Source organism: Macaca nemestrina, chromosome X (assembly GCF_043159975.1).
Source record: "Macaca nemestrina isolate mMacNem1 chromosome X, mMacNem.hap1, whole genome shotgun sequence".
Lineage (NCBI taxonomy): Eukaryota > Metazoa > Chordata > Mammalia > Primates > Cercopithecidae > Macaca > Macaca nemestrina.
The window spans coordinates 45,773,781-45,794,821 of NC_092145.1; the positions used below are offsets into that span (position 1 = coordinate 45,773,781).

Genomic DNA, 21,041 nt, shown 5'->3' on the forward strand with positions numbered 1-21,041 from the left:
ATCAAAAATTAGTTTTGAGAAAGAAGATGAAAAGCTGAATCTCTAACTCCTGGATGCCAGGAAGCAGAGTTTTTCAGAATCTAAAACAAATTAAGAGCTCACAGTCCCACCCCTCAGGGGTCACATAAGTTGGTACTGTTGCTTGTAACTAATTCCATATTTTAGTTTTTTCTTTACCCAAAATTAAAACTAAGGACATAACACTCTTCAAAAATACAAATACACTGAGATAGATCATTACCAGAATCTACATAGGGCTTTGCTATTTAGGTACAGTTAGTAAAATTCATATTTGAAGTCATTTCATAAAAATAACAACTGTCCCGATCTTACAAGTTTCATTTCCTCCTATCATGGTCCCCAAATCAATCTCTATTGTTAGGATTCCTCATTGTGTGAAGGTAGAAACTGCTTAGTAAAATTCTCTAGCTCATTTTCAAGTTGAACAGCTTTATTTCTTAAGAGCTTTAAATTGTTTTGTATTTTCTCCAACTGATCTATTCCTTTGGGTAATCTAGCAATTTCTTCTTCCAGTTTTCTTTGAGTAATATCAATTTGTTGGCACAGGTGAGCAAAAGTGGTAGCCATTTGTTGTTTTACTTGGTAGATGCAGTTTGCACTCATGAGCTAACAATCATCTTCAGTTTTTCAGTTGCAAAGTTTACAAACTGCTGTTTAAAGGCTCTCTCCTTGGCATGGGTGGTCCAGGACAGTCTTTCATAAAGATACAAAGCTCCATACATAGTTATTGAAACAGATATGAGTTTTCAGCCTATAGTTTTCCAAATCACCCCTCCAACAGTATCGATGCCCATGGAAGTTCTAGATGTAAGAGAAGCCAATCCTGTTACCAATGTAATCATGAGTTCTTCCTCATGATTATCTGGCATTGCTGGACTGGTAGGAGCAGTGGGAGTAGAAGCTAAAGATCCAGGGAGCTGAAAGATAGGCTCTGATAATCCTAGGAGCACCATTTGAGCATTTCTAGGGCCCAAAAATCGAGGTACAAGGGAAGACCAGCCCAGGGAAAAATGAAACACAATATCTTCTTGAAAATCTGAACATAACTTATAGTAATTTAGATTATAACTGAGATCAGATTTCTTGCAAGGGATCACTGGATGTAGTTTATCCTGTATACCAGCTGGAGGTAATGGCTTCAAATTTTCAATAATTTCTTGTTGGAACTGAAGCACTAAGGTGTTTACTTCATTGGTGCATTGATCAGCCAAATTTCTTCCCATACCATCCTCTATATGCTTAATTCACTTTTATATATTTTTAATACATCTGGAGTAGGATGAAACTCTGAACAAAATTCATCAACCAAAACAGACAGTCAACAAATTTCATCTGTCATTGCACATGAAACTTTGTTTGCCACCTCCTCAGTGACCTCCTTGGTTTTTTTCTTAGCATCCAGTGTTAAAAGGTTCATCTGGTTTCAGATAAAGTCCAGTCTATCAATTTGGTCTTCCCTCTCTTCTGCTGCATAATGCCTTTTCTATTCAGCTGCCATGTTTATTGAATCCATTATATTTTTTCACAAACATAGATAATATTATTCACAAAAATAGATAGCTAGTATCCGTTTAGCTCTGATAGTGTGCTGTTCAAACTTTGTTTTCACTGCTGACTGTAAGATACACTCCTCAAAGATTTGTTCAAAATTCTGAAATTCCTGTAATCTTGCCTGAAATCCTTTGGCACGTGCCCCACATCTTCCATATATTCTGGCTCTGATGCAGAGGTATCCCAACGATTATTGAGAATGAAAATATTAGGCTTGGAAAGCCACTCATTCACGTTGTGAAAAAATGTTTTTCTGTATTCATTAGTGTTGATTCAGAATTGGCAACCAAAACGAAGACATCAGCATCTACGCAAAACTTATCAATCCAGCTATCCAGCTCTGTAGTAACATCTGTGCCTGGACTGTCTACTAACACCAGGTAATCTCTCAAGAGGGCACATTTTGCTTTTGGCCAAAACACAGGTACAAGACAGCCAGCTTTCAAGTTTTTGTCCATGTGAAGGGCATGGGCCAGTTGATTAACTGTCTTTACACTCTTTTTTTCATCTGATCCTTCTGTCATAAGATAGGCTTTATCTCCATCGGTTCCTTCAACACTTAGGAAGCAGTTGGTTATATGGCCAATCCCACTAGTGAGAACTTTATCCCACAACATTGCATTGATAACAGAGCTCTTCCCACTGCTTGGTCATGATATATTAATATAAGGTCCTTTACAATCTGGCTTTTGCTTACAAAGTCTCTACCCACTTCTTTTGCTACTGTTTTGTAGCACCTTAAATTTAACTACTTGAGTTCTCCAAACACACTGTGGTCTCTCTCCCCTTTTCTATTTATGGCTTTATGCAAGAAATGGGCTTTTGGACCTTTTTCACATCCAAAACTATACCTATTTCTCATTCTCTTTTTTTTTATTATTTTTTTTTATTTCTCATTCTCAGTAGGACAGTTGAGTCCTCACCTTCCCAGGAGGCTCTTCCTTCCTACTCCCAAAACTTTAAAAAATAGGAAATACCAGATTTGATTTTTAAAAGCTTAAGTGTAGGAAGCCAAGCTAAGGATTCACCATCGGACTTGTGCTTGTAATACTTGTATGAATTGGGTGAATTCTCTTTTTTAAATACTTTTTTGAGATAGGGTCTCACTCACCCAGTCACCCAGTCTTTACACTCTTTTTTTTTTTTTCTCTTTTTTTAACACTTTTTTGAGATAGGGTCTCACTCACCCAGTCACCCAGTCTTTTTTTTGAGATAGGGTCTCACTCATCCAGTTACCCAGGCTGGAGTGGCAAGATCACAGCTCACTGTAGCCTTGACCTCCCTGGCTCAGGTGATTCTCCCACCTCAGCCTCCAGAGTAGCTGGGTTCACAGGTGCATGCCACCACACCTAGCTAATTTTTGTAATCTTTTGTAGAGATAGGGTTTCGCCATGTTGCCTAGGCTGGTCTCAAACTCCTGGGCTCAAGCAATTCACCAACCTTAGCCTCCCAAAGTGCTGGGATTACAGGCATGAGCCACCACACCCAGCTGAATTCTTCTCTTGTTAGAGTCGTCAAAATGCCTTGAGGTTTCTGGACCTATTAGAAAGTGACATTCTTTAAATACTGAAAGGTCAGGAACCCTGTAGGGGAACGTGCAGACAAGGTACCAGGCCAGTCTTTTTCCACATCCATTGGCTTTAAAGTCAATCTCAATTTCTCAAAGCAGTCTGGTCACATTAAAAAATATGATATTCCAGTCAAAACCTTGGTAAAATAACCAGTGTCTCAATTGTATCCTGTCACAGAAGAAAACAGATTCTTATTGAACTTAGGCAGACAACTGTATTGCCATAAAATAAAAATACTCATGAATAATGTGTAGATTCTAGATAAATCAGGTAAAGAGAAAGGTAAATGTCTCAGTTTTGTTCACAAAAGTATACATTACCCATTGATATAAGGTAAAAATAGCGTAAGAGGGAAAAAATATTTCTTAACTCTGGAAAACAAAACCATAAAAACATTTAGCAATAGTTCTAGCAACAAGTCATAAAAATCATTTCAGTCCTTCATCAGTTTAGTCTCATGTAATTAATTCTTGTTCTGCTTAATGTTGGGTTACCAATTTTATGAATGCAACTTTTTAAATTAGAGTTTTAAAAAAAATTTTACCCAGTACAGTTGAATAATTTCAATGTCATAAGCAGAGTTTTGTATTTCAGAGTATCTGTCAGACCGTCTTCCATGAACCTCCTTGAAGACACAACACTTTAAGATTTGCAAAGACCTTTTAGAAAAAGAGCGTCAGAATATAGCAATTTACTAGGACATATCAGATTTTTTGAATGTCACACAATTTTGGAACACATATTAATAACATCCCTACAAACAGAACTCAAAGTTAAACACCATTTCTTATTGGACAATGATTTCCACTTGATTTTAACATACGAAATAAGCCTAATATGTTTTCTTGAACTCTCAGAGGATCTTTTTTTTTTTTTTTTTTTTTTTTTTGAGTCAGAGTCTTGCTCTGCTGCTCAGGCTGGAGTGAAGTGGTACGATCTTGGCTCACTGCAACCTCTGCCTCTCGGGTTCCAGAGATTCTCCTGCCTCAGCCTCCCGAGTAGCTGGGACTAAGGCGCGTGCCACCACGCCCAGCTAATTTTTGTATTTTTTAGTAGAGACAGGGTTTCACCATTTTGGCCAGGCTGGTATTGAACTCTTTCTCAGAGGATCTTTTAAAAATGTCTAAAAGTTTGTTTAAAGTCAAAAAGACTTAATTTAGAATTTTAAATTTCATTTTGGGAAGTTTGTCAAATATCAAAGATTTAAAACACTTGATATCAGAATAAGATCACAGATCACTGTAAAATAACAGTCATTCATTTAGCCAGAGTGATAATTAAAAGGCTTCACAAAGCTAAAAACTTTTACTCTTTGACAGAAAACAGTTTTCTAAATAATCAAATGACCTAATAAAGACAGCACGAGGCAAACTCCTCTCTTTTTTGCAATTTACTCAAAAGTTGAACCAGGCTATTACTGTTTATTATTACTAAACAAAAATATTGTTCAAAAGAGAAAATCAAATTCTACCTTTGCATTGGTGTATTATTAATACTAAAGCTAATTTTACTAAAATCCTATAAACAAATTCATCCAATCTTAGACTGACCACATAAGATAAGATTTCCACAACACTTTTATAAACTCTTACAAGTTTTTTTCATTCTTTCTCTTTCCTCAACTTTCTATATCCATTCAGTTATATCTTTATTTTTTATTCCTTCAACAAAAACAACCTTTAAATCACCTTTAAACTAGACAAAGATTACTTTTCCTTTAAGAAAAAACACATTCACTTGTCTTTCTTATAAACTTTCTTACCAAAACACATCCTACTTTTCTTACGCAGTCTGTGTACAGAATTGTTTCTCTTATATCCAGTAGTTTTAATTACATATATTAACTATAATTTTAACTTTCGGTAATCCAAATTTCTAGAGTAAAACATAGGAGTTAAGTAATTTTAATGTTATACATCAGGTGCAGAGCCCAGGACAGAGGACAGAGCTGTGAAGACAATGCTTGAAGGATCTGACCCTTCCCAGCATGGCCAGGGGGCACAGCTGGGCCAGGGAGGATGAGACCATATTGGGTTTGGCTCTGCTCTGCAGCTTGTGTCCAGGGCACTGTGGACATACCTATGTCTTCCAGCCTCACCATGGCCACCTGTCTAGACCCCAGTATTTAAAGGCTGAAAATGAAAGACGTAAGTTCACAGAAAGATGTGCACAAGGCTTTAGGGAGGTCCATCATCCTCCCATTACAGCTTTAGCTCACAGACAAATCAAGCAAGCCTCTAAATGATCACAGAAGCAAGATTTTTATGACCTTAAAACATCTAGTAGAGATGGCATACATTTGTTTGAGTGGTAGACTCAGGTGAATATATCTAAAATTCTGAAGACATTTCTATTTTATTTTACCAACAATTTTTAAACTAGCTTTATTTACTAAAAATTACTAAAGTCACGTGAATTCAAAAAGCATATGGCCTAGTTATTTAATTTATAAGTACTCATTTATTTATAAGTAAATTTAGAATCATTTATTCAATATACAAACACAGACACGTACACATGCATACATAAAATATAAACATTATATAGCTTTGTAAAATATTAGTCACGCGACAGGTGAAATTCACTAGTTTAAAAAGAAAGTTGGATTAAATTGTGCCTCTGTAAATGGAACAAGTTGAAGTTTATCTGTCCCACACGGGCAAAGCTTTTACTGCGTTTTAGAGAAAAGAGGGTAGAAAATTTACATCTCAAAGCACAGGAAGAGAATTTAAGCATTTTCAAGAAAGAGTTTGGGTGTGTTAGTTAGAAAAAGATTAAAAACGGATACCAATGTAACACAAAATAAATAGGAATTAACCATAGGATTATACAAATGAGCCTAGGAAAATTCAGAAACTTTTCAAAATAACCAGTTAAATGCCAGAAAGCCATATTTTGAGACTAATATTTTTAGATAGGTGGCTTCTAATTTAGTCTCTGTTTTTCAACTGGACCACTGAGCTCAGGGCAGAGCCATTAAAGAATAGGGCCAACAAAACATTTGCACTTTCCACGGCTTAACACTTATGTATATGAAAAGCAGGAGCAGTTGGAAGGCAGAGCATCCAGATCCCCCAAAATCAAGGATCCCATTTTTACACTGAATCCTTTGTCCTCCATAATAGAGAAACACTACAGGACTGGGCTGCGCAAGGCTTCCACAGTGTACTTTGCTGCAAAGACATTTCCAGAAGGTGGTGGGAGACCCAAGACTCATTAGCCCACTCTGTGATCAGCCCATTCACCACAGGTGTCATCCCTCAGAGGAAAATGTTCTCATGGCCTGCAAATGTGCAAACCACATTTTTAAAAAAAAATTTAAACATGCAAAAAAAACCATGAGTAGCCTGTGCAGTAATAACCATTCATTGTAAATAACCACTGTCAGCCACCTTCAAAACTGCAGCCCTTGCTAGTGACCCACCAGTCATCAAACACACATAGGTCAGGTTTTCTCTCACAGCATAAACTAATCCTTGGTACCCCCCAAAGCCAGAGAGATCAGGGAACTGAATGCAAAAGAGACCAGAGCTTGAGATCTGAAAGGAACCTGTCCATGACTCTTGGGGCTCCACAAGGAAAACAGAAGATCTTAAAAAGGAGTTGTGTGGCACCTTTCTCTGTGCACCTTTTAATGGGGTTTTAGGGCTGCTAGAAGTCTCCTCTAGATTTTGTTATGTGGAATTGAAGATGACAAAAAGGAAGAAGGAGGAGAAGTGGAAGGAAATGGAACAACAAGTCCTAGCGGAGCCAATTTGTGGAGCCAATTTTAAGTTTCCCAGAAAGACCAATGAAGTTTTACATTTTTTTTCTCAGCAAAAATCATGCCAACAAGAAAGGGAGCAAACAGAAGGACCAAACATATCATTGAAAAGGGGATTTCAGTTGCCTGAAAAAATTCCCAAAAACAGAATCTAAACGAGAAAAAGCCGAAAGGCCTTTAAAAATATTATAGCCTGAACATCCACTTTTAATTTAGCCAATTTCTGACTATAGTGTTCCTATAAAAAGGGTATCTTTTCAAATATCTTACCAGATTTCATCCAGGACAAACAGTCAATATTACTGGCTTTTGAACTTTTTTCCCCCAAAGATGACATTCAAATGACTCACCAGAACCAAAAAGCTTTAACCAAGGATATGACCTAACCAAGGACACATGAGGCATTGCCAAATGCAAAGTATTCCTCACAAGACTCAGAACCATCCCGAAGACAGCTCAAAGAAAGGACAGTTTTGCTAGCCACAAATGGGATACAACCCACATTTGTGTCCAGCAATACTCTCTAACATCTCAGCTTCTCAGCTGACTGTCTACACACAAAAGCTGACCATCCCATGTACCCACAGATGAAGGATTAAAAGAGAAAGTTGGTAAGACAAGAACTCAAAAGAAGTTCATCGGATGGAAGAGGATCAATAACAAATGAATACCCCAAAAAGTTAAGAGTCACATAAATATCAAATCAATTTTTCAATAAATGTTTCTTTTCTTGCATTTAATCAGCAGAGACTGATTCCTTGACTGGGAATCGAACCTGGGACCTGGCAGTGAGAGCATCAAATCCCAGCCCTAGACCATAGGGTAAAGTGTTTTTTTGGGGGCGGTGGGGATGGGGAAGTAAATCCTGCATGGGCTCCAAAGCAGACAGTTTGAGCATACAAAAGATTTTAACTTTCATTTAGGATTGCCCTTTAATTTAGTCAAGAAAATTTCTAAGGCTAGGCATGACACTATTATATGTCCTTTAAAAGAAATTTGATCCTCCCATATATACAACTAAGGTAATTGTTTAGAATGAAAGATGTCTAAAAGGATCCATCTTTTGGCCACTGATGATTAGAATTTCCAATGGTATATTTATTCCAATAGTGACTCAATCCAATAAATCTCTTTATGGAAAGCCCAGGAGGAATTGCTCAGGTTTAGAATAAGTTTTTACCATATAAGCAAAGAGGGTGCTAAGAATGACAGTGAAATGGAATAGCTAGGGCTAGGAGGGGAAAGAGACATAAGACAAAGACAAATAGAGGAGTGCTCGTTTCCAGATTTGTTTCATTTTTAGAAGCTTCTGGGTTTTTTCTAATTTAGTCTTTGAATTAATTTAGCATTGTTATCTTTTACAGACACTAGTTTGGATTCCTAGAATCTTTTAGATGCCTCAAGGTACCAAATTAAAGCAGACATCCTATTTAGGCTATTTGGTCATTTCTTTTAGCCCTCCTATTTGCGGAAGAAAATGCATTGTAGAAATTCAAAAGATCACCAGGTTGGCCATTGTAATTCCAGATCACTTTCAGTTATATTTGTCCATCAAAAAAGAAATTCACAAGATGAAGCACTATAATTTTTGCACCAAAAAACCGACAGATTCCCAGAAAGGGGTGACTCAGCACCTATACTCTTAGAAGCAAAAGCCCTCATGAATACTCACCACAAGGGGAAAATTTCCTTTGTGGACACCTGGCAACGAAGAACACCCAATAAAGATATGAACCTCAAACCAAGTTGGGAGGGTCAGGGAAAAGAGGGGACTCACTAACAGAGTATGGAGCTGTCAGGGAGGTGATGGAACACAAGGAGTTCCTGCAGGTACAGTGCTCAAATCTGTGGCAGTACCAGAATGCACAGTAAGAGAGTAACATCATATCCCACTTCTGACACCATTTAACGTCAACCAAGAAGAGGCAAAAGAACCGACTGCAACACAGCAAGACAAAGCATTTATTAGGCCTTAGGAATTGCAATTTGGGAGTCACAAATTCAGCTAGAAGCCAAATTATCTGCCAGAGGGAGGAAGCAGAGTAGCAATATTTAAAAGGATGCTCAGGGTGATTACAGAAGTTGTTTTGAAATAAATATCATTGGTGGAGGTGGCTGGCTTTGTAAATGAGCCTACAGTTCATTAGTTGTCACTGTTCAGGAGTTGCAGCACTGGCAAAATTCAGCCGTTTTCCAGGATGCTGTTGTGGTGGTTTAGCCCAGTTCAAAGTTCAAGGCAAGTTCCTGTTTTGCAAGGTTGCAGGTTGTATAGGTAGTCCTTCTGAGAATGGCTTTCCAACTCCATTTTAGAGCTCTGAACCAGAGTGATACAATTTGTAGATCACATTTCACATTAGCTACCCACTTTCACACGAACTAATTCATTCCTGTGAGAGGAAGAACTCACCTCCACAGGAGGGTCTTAATCTCTTCATAAGGGATTCATTCACCCTCATGACCCCGACAGCTCCCACCAGGCCCCACCTCCTAACACACTGGAGATCAAATGTCAATATGAGTTTTGGCAGGGACACACCACATCCAAACTATTGCAAGTATATGTTATGCTAAGAATGCATTTGCCCCTCCTCCGTCCAGAAAAGCTTTTCAACATTGACTGAGAATGAAGGAACTAATGGTACCTTTGCTCCCTAATCCCTTGGTTTCTCATCTGGCTCCAGAAGGGGGTGGTGGTGGGCAAAGGTATTTTACTTTTTCCCACCACACCAATTGATAGGAAGGTCCATTATAGGAATGATGAACTCAGTGCTTGCTGCCCAGTTATGTCTGTGGGTCCCACGTACGTTTTCCTAAGGGTCACAAGCATACAGATGTAGAAGATAGAAGTGCAAAATAAACTTAGAGCTCTGCTTGACACCATATATCTAATGAAAAAAAAAAAAAAAGCTAAGATTTTTTTAAAAAAAACTAAGATTTTATAAAAGCTTGAGGAAAACAAATATCTCTAAACCTATGTAAGTACTTGAAAATATGAGAGCATATATTTGTAACTTTGGGGTAGGGAATACTGTGTTAAGCTTTCCATGAACACCAGAAGTTATAAATAAAAAAAAAAAGCCAAGCTGGAACAGATAAAAATCATAAAATAGCTGCACAGCTATATTAGGGTTCTCCAGAGAAACAGGAACAATAGGATATAGATAGATAGCTAGATAGACAGATAGATAGAGATAGATAGATAGATAGATAGATAGATAGATAGATAGATAGATAGATAGAAATAGAGAATAGGGAATTTATTATGGGAATTGGCTCACATGATTATGGAAGCCGAGAAGTTCCACGATCTGCCATCTGCAAGCTGGAGAAACAGAAGAGATGGTGGTGTGATTCAGGCTGAATCCAAAGTCCTGAGAACCAGAAGCTCTGATGTCCAAGGGCAGGAGAAGACGGATGTTCCAGCTTAAGAAGACAGAGTGAATTTTCCCTTACTCCACTTGTTTGTTCTCTCTGGACCCTCGATGGATTGGATGATGAGGGTGAGGGTGCATCTTCTTTACTGAATCTACTGACTCAAATGCTACTATCTTCTAGAAACACCCTCAAAGACACACCCAGGATCAATGTTTTATGAGCTATCTGGGTATCCCTTAACCTAGTCACACTGACACAGAAAATTAATCATTACAATAGGCAAAAGTAAAAACAAAATAAAAAGGCAAGTGACAAAAAGAAAATATTTATAACAGGTAACAAAGCATTAATATCCACTTTCTCGCCAGGCGCGGTGGCTCAAACCTGTAATCCCAGCACTTTGGGAGGCTGAGACGGACGGATCACGAGGTCAGGAGATCGAGACCATCCTGGCTAACACGGTGAAACCCCGTCTCTACTAAAAAATACAAAAAACTAGCCGGGCGAGGTGGCGGGCGCCTGTAGTCCCAGCTACTCGGGAGGCTGAGGCAGGAGAATGGCGTAAACCCGGGAGGCGGAGCTTGCAGTGAGCTGAGATCCGGCCACTGCACTCCAGCCCAGGCGACAGAGCGAGACTCCGTCTCAAAAACAAAACAAAACAAAACAAAAAAAAAAACAAATCCACTTTCTCTAAAGGTCTCCTACAAAAATCAGTAAGAAATAAAAAAGAACTTCGGTGGAAAAACAGGCAAAGGACATGAAATGGCAGTTCACAGACGAAGCACTACAAATGGTCATCCTCACTAATGCTTAATGTTGGTCATTCATTTTTTCAACAAGTATTTAATGAGCAGCTACTACATGCCAAGCACTGTAATAGGTGCTCAGGATTCTGTCGTGAATGATATATACAAAATTCTCACCTTCTTGGAATTTACATTCTGGTGGGTTTAGACAAATAGCGAAAATTAAGATACATACTAGTGGTGAAAAGTGCATTATAACAAAATAAATAAGCAAAGTAGGGGGATAGAGGGTGCTGAAGGGTGTGCTACCTTAGCAAGGATAGGTAGAGAGGATCTCTGATTATATGACATTTGAGCAGAAAAGGACTGAAGTGTGAGGATGAGGCATGAAGGAAGATATCTGGTGGAACAGCCTTGTGAGTAGGGGTAAAGGCCATAAATAGGTGTCTTTCCCAGAGTGGTCCATATTCAGCAAAAAGGCCAAGCAGCTGAAGTTGAGTGAGCATGAGAAAGATGAGTTCCAGAGAGTCAGCAGAGGCCAGACAGTGGGGACCTTGCAAGCCACTGAAAATACTTTACCTTTTATTTAAAATGAGATGGAAAGGCATTGGGGGTTTTTGAGCAGAGGATTGCTGTGATCTGAATCGTGTTTTTTAAAGAAATACTCTTGCTGTTATACTTGGAATAGACTGGGGTTGGGGACGGTTAGCATGGGATCAGGAAGGTCATGTAGGAAGCTGGAACAATAATGCAGTCAAAAGATGATAGTGGTTTAAACCAGGGTGGTATTGGTGGAGGTAGTGAGAAGTGTCTGAATCTGTGGGTGTGACAGAAAGGGTGGAGTCCAGGATGGTTCCAGGTTTTTGGTCTGAGCAATTGGAAGAATGGAGTTGCCATTTTCAGAGACTGGATAATGCATAGGTTGAGCAGGTTTGAGAATAAGATCAGGTCAGTTTGGACATGTTAACGCTCTCCTATCTTAAATGTTATGGTTGTCCATATTTTAGTTCTACCTTTTAAAAATTCCTCCAATTTAGGATTTTGATTAAATTAAATTAGAGTTGTCAGGCATTTGAGTAGGCAGTTGATTTACAGTATAAGTTTGGAGGTCATAACTGAAGCATACATTTAGGAGTTATATTTTCTAAAAATTAAAGAAATATAAACTAAAACACAATAATGTTTTTTCATTCATGAGTTTGGCAACTTCCTAAAAATTAATAAGCACAGTGTGGGTAAATGAGCACTCATATATGTTTTGTGGGAGTATGAAATGGTAGAGCCTTTTTGGAGGGAAATTTGGTGGTTTTAATCAAGATTTAAAATGTGCTTATCCTTTAATCCAGCAATTGCACTTCTAGAACTTTATCCTCTAGGTATGTTCTCACGTGTGCAAAAATATGTGTACAAAGATGTTCAATGTCTCAGTGTATAAGAAAAAATGGAGAAAAATTGGTATATCCAATGACAGAAAATGGTTAAGTAGCTTACTGTTTAGTCAGCCTGGAGTACTAGAATTTTGTTGAAAAGACTGACCATGTGTCAAGTACCATGAGTCAGGTACTGTGTTAAGTGTTTTATGTCTTATCTCACTTAAATTAATTTTTTCTACCTTGATTTTCTTCTTTCTAGTCATGCATTCATTTATGCAACAATTTTTTGGGCACCTACTGTGTGCCAGTACTGTCTACTTAATCCATAAAAATGGACTCACTTTCCCTGAACCCAAAGTTCCTAATCTCCAATGAAAGTTATGGCCCTTGTTCCCAGATAAGTATTTGTAAAATTTCCTTGGGGGAATCACAGACCACCCTCTGGAAGTTCCAGCAGTTCTATAGACCCCAGACCAGATTCAGAATCTCTGTTCTGGAGCAATGATTCAAGGACACACAAAGACAAGAGTGGGAGGTAGGATGGGCCAGAAGGCCAGGGTATACAGAAATCTTTAGCAGGTCGGCTTCTGTTTGGAAAGTGTTGGTTAAGTGCGGATTTTGCTGCCAGGATGAGAAGATGCTAGGAAGCTGGGGTCCCTTAGTGAATAGTAATAGTGCAATGTGGGCCATATACTCCTATTACCCAGCATTCCCCTCTATCCTCTATTCCCTGCCACCATATCTCAGGCCTGGGCAGCTTAAGTGTCTCTCCATTCCATCCTCAACTCCAGCCCTTAAAAGGCCAAATGCAACTGGCTGTGACTCCAAGCCTTCTGTCCAAGTGGCTGGGAAGCCTCTCCCACAGGCTGGCTGTGGGGTTTTGCCATGAGTCCCTGTCTCCTGTTTTGTTTTTCCCTTCCCTGTGTATGTTTCCATGGTAACGGCCAAGCAGGTTAGTAGGATAGCTGCCTGAGAAGCCACCAGGCTCTCACTTTCCACTCACTCTCAATATTGATCAGTGCTTCAATTCAGCAAAAGACAGGCAACGAAAACCCATGGGTCAGTTCTTGTTCTCTAGCAGTAAGCGGATATTGAGATAGAGTTAGGAGTCAAAGAGCTTTATTGGGGGATAGTTAATATCTGTGAAAGATAAAAAAAGAGGCAGTGTTGGGCAGGAAAGCATTCAGACCTTGATGTATATCTGACACTTGTGAAGGGAAAGAAGGACAAAGGCAGAATTAGGCAGGCTGTGATGTGGCTCTGACAAAGTCTCACCCAATCCAAGAGAGAGTTGTGCAGCGAAGATGTCCCATGAGAGAAGCCCCACACTGGACTGAAATGGCCAGACTTGAGTACATTTACTGTGCTCAGTCATTGACTACAGGCTGCCCTCGAAGACCGTGGCATTGGTTCAAATATAGTGCAAATCCTGTATGTGCTATAGCTAGAAGTTCTCAGCTAACTTCCCTGCTCACAGACGAAAGGTACGTTCCTGCTTGAAGGGAGAATTGAGCAGTGTCCATAGCTGCCACAACGTCTAACTCTTTCTAACCACCAGGAAAAGGCCAGCATGGGTGTATATAAGCAGATCAGCATTAATGCAAGGTGTCACCTTGTGACACCTCTACGACAGGGTGTGCAACTTGGGCTAGTTCACTCTGCCCCACAAGGAGCAGGGGTGAGAGAAGCTCTCACCCGTGCTGTTGTATTTTTTCCTCCAGATATTAGCCCAAGCTTCACCTCAGTTACTATATATAGATACATACACACACATATGTTTGAATATGCTTCTTTTCCATGTTTACCCAGTCAGGGGAATAAGGAAATAAGATGCTGCCAAGACATACAATGAGTGAACATACATATATACACTGGGTGTATGGGCAGCTAAATCTCCTTCGATTTTGGCTCTAAGCATGTACAACACAACAATTTTAGTAATCACTACCATTTGTGAACTGCCTGTACTTTTAATATCAAGTGGTTAAGAATCAAAAAGGTCTAGTTTTGAATCCTGATTCTGCCGCTTAGTGACCTTGGACAAGTGACTCTGAGCCTCAATTTCCTCTTTTGAAAAATGGTAATGATAATAGTACCTATTTCCTAAGGTTATTGTGAGGTCATCTCCCTTTTATAGATGAGCAAACAGAGGCCCTGGCAGATTAGCAACTTGCTAAAGGATCACACAGCCTGCAACTGGCAGGTCTGAATTTCACCTCCAGGTCTGACTCCAGAGCCCAACCCCATTATCCCACACCACAGTACTTCCTAGTTTTCTTAGGCTGCTGCTGAAGGGGCTCTGCAGGCTAATAAGAAGCAAGAGGCAGAAACAGGGTTTAGAGTTGTTCTCAGATCACTAGTGACTAGGTGAGAGAGCAGCAGTGGGATGCAAGCCGTTTATTCCAGCGAACAAAAGTCAAAATGACGCAAAATTGGCGAGATATTTGGGTGGCTGTATGTTGGGCTAATGTATAGTTTCATGACAAATGATATATAGAAGTTTGCTTTCTGCAAGGTATAGTCTGAAGGGCACCAAAGGTCCCTCTGATCCTCAAATCAAACTCCTTCTGTTCCTAAAACACAAAGTATATGCCTGAAGTGCCAATGTTACCAGAAAGGGGGTCTAGATCCAGACCCCAAAAGAGGGTTATTGGATCTCGCGGAATAAAGCATTCAAGGCGAGTCCACAGAGAGAAAGCAAGTTTATTCGGAAAGTAAAAGAATAGAATGGCTATTCCATAGGCAGAGCAGCCCTGAGGGCTGTTGATTGCCCATTTTTATGGTTATTTTTAAATTTTATGCTAAACAATGGGTAGATTATTCATGCCTCCCCTTTTTAGACCATATAAGGTAACTTCCTGACATTGCCATGGAATTTGTAAACTATCATGCCGCGAGTGTAGCAGTGAGGAGGACCAGAGATCGTTCTTGTTGCCATCTTGATTTTGGTGGGTTTTGGCTGGCTTCTTTACTGCAAACTGTTTTTATCAGTAAGGTCTTTATGATCTGCATCTTGTGCTGACCTCCTATCTCATCCTGTGACTTAGAATGCTTTAACCTCCTGGGAATGCAGCCCAGCAGGTTTCAGCCTCATTTTACCCAGCCACTGCTCAAGATGGAGTTGCTCTGGTTCAAACGCTTCTGACACCAAGACTAATGAAATATTCCTTTCAGTTATGGTATTGTTCCAGATACTTCCAGGCAAAATGCAACCCCAAGATAAAAGCCTATTGCATCCACAGTAATGAGTTAACAGATTTAGTTCGAAAGGAGAGAGTGAGGCCTGAGGAATTTGAAAAGAGGGCAGGCTATGTCTAGAGTCTACAACAGTGCGGGCCTTGGGGAGCATAGCAATATAGGGCCCAAGAAGGGTGGGAGAAAGGGGCATGGAGGTAGGAAGTCTCCTAGTTCCTAGTTTTGCCACTGGCCTTCCAGGGATTTGTGAGTGTATACATATTTTTGGCTGCAGTTCTCATTTTCCTCCCAGTTATTATAAATTACCTGTCTGGGGAGGCTGTTTTTCCTAATTTCTCTCTCCTGTCTTCCTCTCCTTTTATTTTCAATTGTTTGCAAAGCAGTGTCTTCCCAACTGTCCCTACCTACCCTTCTCCCTCACCTTCTCCCAGCTAATTACTCCTTCCATCCCTTCTCCCAGGCTTGTCTTTTCTCCTCAGCAACATCCAAAGCCAATTAATTATTAGGTCTGAGATTAAGCCCAGACCATTGGGAATCCTGGATACCGCAGATGGACAGATTAGTACATTAGAAAAATCATTTCCAGAAGCTCTTCCAGAAACAACACAAAAGAGTCAGGAAAACAAAGTGCTTGTTGGTCACCTCAGGCAGCTCAGGTCTCCAAGTCAGACTGTGGTACCTGGGCTTGGTTAAGTGTTGCAGGCATCTATTGCCAATTTCCTGCCCTTGAGCAAGAGAATTGGGATGAATAATGTTACAGTCAATTTTGTTTTTCTGGTTACGGAAAGACTACTTGAAAATACATTTGTAAATTTCCTTTAGGGCCCTGAATCCTTTTTTTTTTTTTTTTTTTTTTAAACAGTAAAATAACCATCTCTATAGCTCTAATCTAGACTTTTTTTGCGGAGCTGGATTAACAACTATCTTGTAAAGTCAGGGGCAAGGTTTAGAATGAGTGTCTGGCTGCAGGAAACAGTCACTCTCAATTGATTTTACCCATAAAGAAAACCAGAATTTTGGGAAGGGAGGAAACCAATCATCAAGCCAAAAACTATAACCATTGTATTTGTGTAGCACATGGCACTTAAATATTTTCGTTTGTTGCCTTTTTTGATTCTCACAACCACTTGGTGGACCAGATAGGACAAATAGTATCTCCATTCAATAGCTGAAGAGAGAGGCCCAGAGTAAGTGAATTGTGCAAAGTCACAAAACACATTAGGGGCAGAACGGCCTTAGAACACAGGTCTTCTTTGGGTCTGGGACCAGGATTACACCTTAGAGACCACCGCAGCCTTTGTCAAACAAGGGGAGTTGATATGTAGATGTTTGGGGTGTTCAAGGAGAGAGGAAAAGGAAAAAAAAAACACATGAAATTTATTTAATATTTATCAAAATACAGCTTACATAATATCAGATCATGTTCAAAAGTGGTTCTGCTAGAATGCCTTCTCACTTCTTTTTTGGACACCTGAAATAGCACAGTTTCTTCCGTTTCAACTCCTTTTCATTGCCGCTCATTCTATTCCCAGACTCTGCCTAAAGACTAATGTAAACATTTGCTTTCTTAGCTCTGAACTTCTCACGCAAACCAAAGAATGGGAGGCAAACACTGCTGCCCTTCATGGCCCTCAACAAATATGAAAAATCTGAGAGAAGAAAGAAGGTTTTGGTTACTTCAAAGTCAGGGTGACATCACTGACATATGGCACTACCTATTGGAAGCCAGCCCTATACCCCTACTCAAAAGCGATAGTGAAAATATGCTTGATCTATTTTTGTGTTTTTCAAACTGATGGTACAACCCCTTAGGAAGTTGTAAAAAAATCAATCGAGCAATTTATGACCAGCATTTAAAAAAATGATAGAATGAAATAGAAAATGCAAGGACCACACCACAAGTGGTAAACATTTTATTTTGGACATTATACACACACACACACACACACACGCACACCCCCACATATATAGATTTATTTGTGCATCCGTATACTGGGTTGTGATATAAAATATACTTCTTACTGTGGGTCATAATGAAAATTTTGAAAGCTACCTCTCTAAAGAATACATATACCACAATCCCAGATTTATGTTGTGTCCTAAGACCTCTCCATCTGACACATTATTCCAACAATACATTTTTCTACCTTTTACTGCTTCCCTAGGAAGCCAGACTGACCTACATAGCTGACGGAGAGTTACCGAGACCTCTTTGTAAAGAAAGCTGCATTTGGCAAAAGGTAAGCATTTATTAATAGAATACAGTAGTATGGAAACAAGTGTTTTGATGAAATACTTTTATTATACAGAGTCAACCGTAAAATCAAAAAGCCAAAAAATGCCTTACCATTTTCCCCTAAATACGTGTGGTTATGTTAAAGCACACATAGGGCAGGAAGAACAACACACGCTTACAACAAAGATTCGTAAATGGAATCCCCTTCTACCAAATTTCCTGCCCAATTTCAGGCAAATAGTGAATTCATCAAAATTTCAGAAAAGAATTCACAGTACCTTCTTGGCTTTTGACTTCCTGCTCCTTTTCCAAACACTGTGCTTATCCTTGAACCTTATTGGGACTATCTTTATAGATACACTATACATTACTAGGTGATTTCCAAAAAGTATGTTACCATGACTCAAATTCACTGAGAAGTCTGTGGCTCTTACAGCCATACGGGCTACTCATGAAATACAAATGGCATGGTGACAGAATTTGAGTCATGAATCATTACTTTTGTAAGCTTACAGCCTTTTACTTCCACTAACGCCTACAAATTTAGACCTAAGTAGATTCCTAGCCATTTTTGTCTAGGCAAAACTCCTAAGATGCCTTTGTTTGTAAGACTCACCATTACTTTACCACTGAGAAAGGGGAAATGAGACTCAACTATGATATGGCATCAATTTAAGATCTATACCAATTGCAGGGATGTTAAAATGTGAAAAATACATGCATCTTTGAAGAGATAAAATATGATATTTAATTTTAAGAGCTATTACTTTGTTTTAAAATTGGAGATGAGCTCTTGCTGTTGCCCATGCTGGAGTGCAGTTGTGCAATCATGGCTCACTGCAGCCTTGAGCTCCTGGGCTCAAGTGATCCTCTCAACATAGCTTCCTGAGTAGCTGGGCCTATAGGCATATACCACTGTGCCCTGCTAACTTACTTTTGTAGAGACAGTGGTCTTGCTATTTTGCCCAGGCTGGTCTCCAATTCCTGGGCTCAAGTGATCCGCCCACTTCAGCCTCACAAAGTGTTAAGAATACAGGCGTGAGCCACCATGCCTGGCTGGCTATTGCTTCTTCTCATTCCCCTCCAAAAAGGTCTGTTGACATAGATATATATTTTTAATTTTTTTATTATACTTTAAATTATAGGGTACATGTGCAGAATGTGCAGGTTTGTTACATATGTATACATGTGCCATGTTGGTATGCTGCAGCCATTAACTCATCATTTACATTAGGTATTTCTCCTAATGCTATTCCTCCCCCCCCCACCCCACAACAGGCCCTGGTGTGTGATGTTCCCCACCCTGTGTCCATGTGTTCTCATTGTTCAATTCCCACCTATGAGTGAGAACATGCAGTGTTTGGTTTTTGTTCCTTGCAATAGTTTGCTCAGAATGATGGTTTCCAGCTGTATCCATGTCCCTGCAAAGGACATAAACTCATCCCTTTTTATGGCTGCATAGTATTCCATGCTGTATATGGGCCACATTTTCTTAATCCAGTCTATCATTGAGGGACATTTGGGTTGGTTCCAAGTCTTTGCTATTGTGAATAGTGTCCCAATAAACATACATGTGCACGTGTCTTCATAGCAGCATGATTTATAATCCTTTGGGTATATACCCAGTAATGGGATCACTGGGTCAAATGGTATTTCTAGTTCTAGATCCTTGAGGAATTGCCACACTGTCTTCCACAACAGTTGGACTAGTTTACACTCCCACCAACAGTGTGAAAGCATTCCTATTTCTCCACATCCTCTCCAGCACCTGTTGTTCCCTGACTTTTTAATGATCGCCATTCTAACTGGTGTGAGATGGTATCTCACTGTGGTTTTGATTTGCATTTCTCTGATGGCCAGTGATGATGAGCATCTTTTCGTGTGTCTGTTGGATGCATAAATGTCTTCTTTTGAGAAGTGTCTGTTCATATCCTTTACCCACTTTTTGATGGGGTTTATTTTTTCTTGTAAATTTAAGTTCTTTGTAGATTTTGGATATTAGCTCTTTGTCAGATGGGTAGATTGCAAAAATTTTCTCCCATTCTGTAGGTTGCCTATTCACTCTGATGGTAGTTTCTTTTGCTGTGCAGAAGCTCTTTAGTTTAATTAGATCCCATTTGTCTATTTTGGCTTTTGTTGCCACTGCTTTTGGTGTTTTAGACATGAAGTCCTTGCCCATGCCTATGTCCTGAATGGTATTGCCTAGGTTTTCTTCTAGGGTTTTTATGGTTTTAGTTCTAACATTTAAGCCTTTAATCCATCTTGTATTAATTTTTGTATAAGGTGTAAGGAAGGGATCCAGTTTCAGCTTTCTACATATGGCTAGCCAGTTTTCCCAGCACCATTTATTGAATAGGGAATCCTTTCCCCATTTCTTGTTTTTGTCAGGTTTCTCAAAGATCAGATGGTTGTAGATGTGTGGTATTATTTCTGAGGGCTCTGTTCTGTTCCATTGGTCTACATGTCTGTTTTGGTACCAGTACCATGCTGTTTTGGTTATTGTAGCCTTGTAATATAGTTTGAAGTCAGGTAGCATGATGCCTCCAGCTTTGTTCTTTTGGCTTAGGATTGTCTTGGCAATGTGGGCTCTTTTTTGGTTCCATATGAACTTAAGTAGTTTTTTCCAATTCTGTGAAGAAAGTCATTGGTAGCTTGATGGGGATGGCATTGAATCTATAAATTACCTTGGGTAGTATGGCCATTTTCATGATATTGATTCTTCCTATCCATGAGCATGGAATGTTCTTCCATTTGTTTGTGTCCTCTTTTATTTCATTGAGCAGTGGTTTGTAGTTCTCTTTGAATTAATTCCCTCCCACAGGGATTTCTTTTTTATCAGTCTTGCTAGCGGTCTATTTTGTTGATCTGTTCAAAAAATCAGCTCCTGGATTCACTGATTTTTTGAAGGTTTTTTTTGTGTCTCTATCTCCTTCAGTTCTACTCTGATCTTAGTTATTTCTTGCCTTCTGCTAGCTTTTGAATGTGTTTGCTCTTGCTTCTCTAGTTCTTTTAATTGTGATGTTAGGATGTCGATTTTAGATCTTTCCTAGTTTCTCTCGTGGGCATTTAGTGCTGTAAATTTCCGTCTACACACTGCTTTAAATGTGTCTCAGAGATTCTGGTATGTTGTGTCTTTGTTCTCATTGGTTTCAAAGAACACTTTTATTTCTGCCTTCATTTTGTTATTTACCCAGTAGTGTTGACACATTT

General features: G+C 39.3%; 1 pseudogene; it reads right to left on the reverse strand.

Moving 5' to 3' along the window:
• Window positions 1–378: 378 nt before the first annotated feature.
• LOC105490507 (mitofusin-1-like) lies at window positions 379–13,336 on the reverse strand (annotated as a pseudogene).
• Window positions 13,337–21,041: the final 7,705 nt, after the last annotated feature.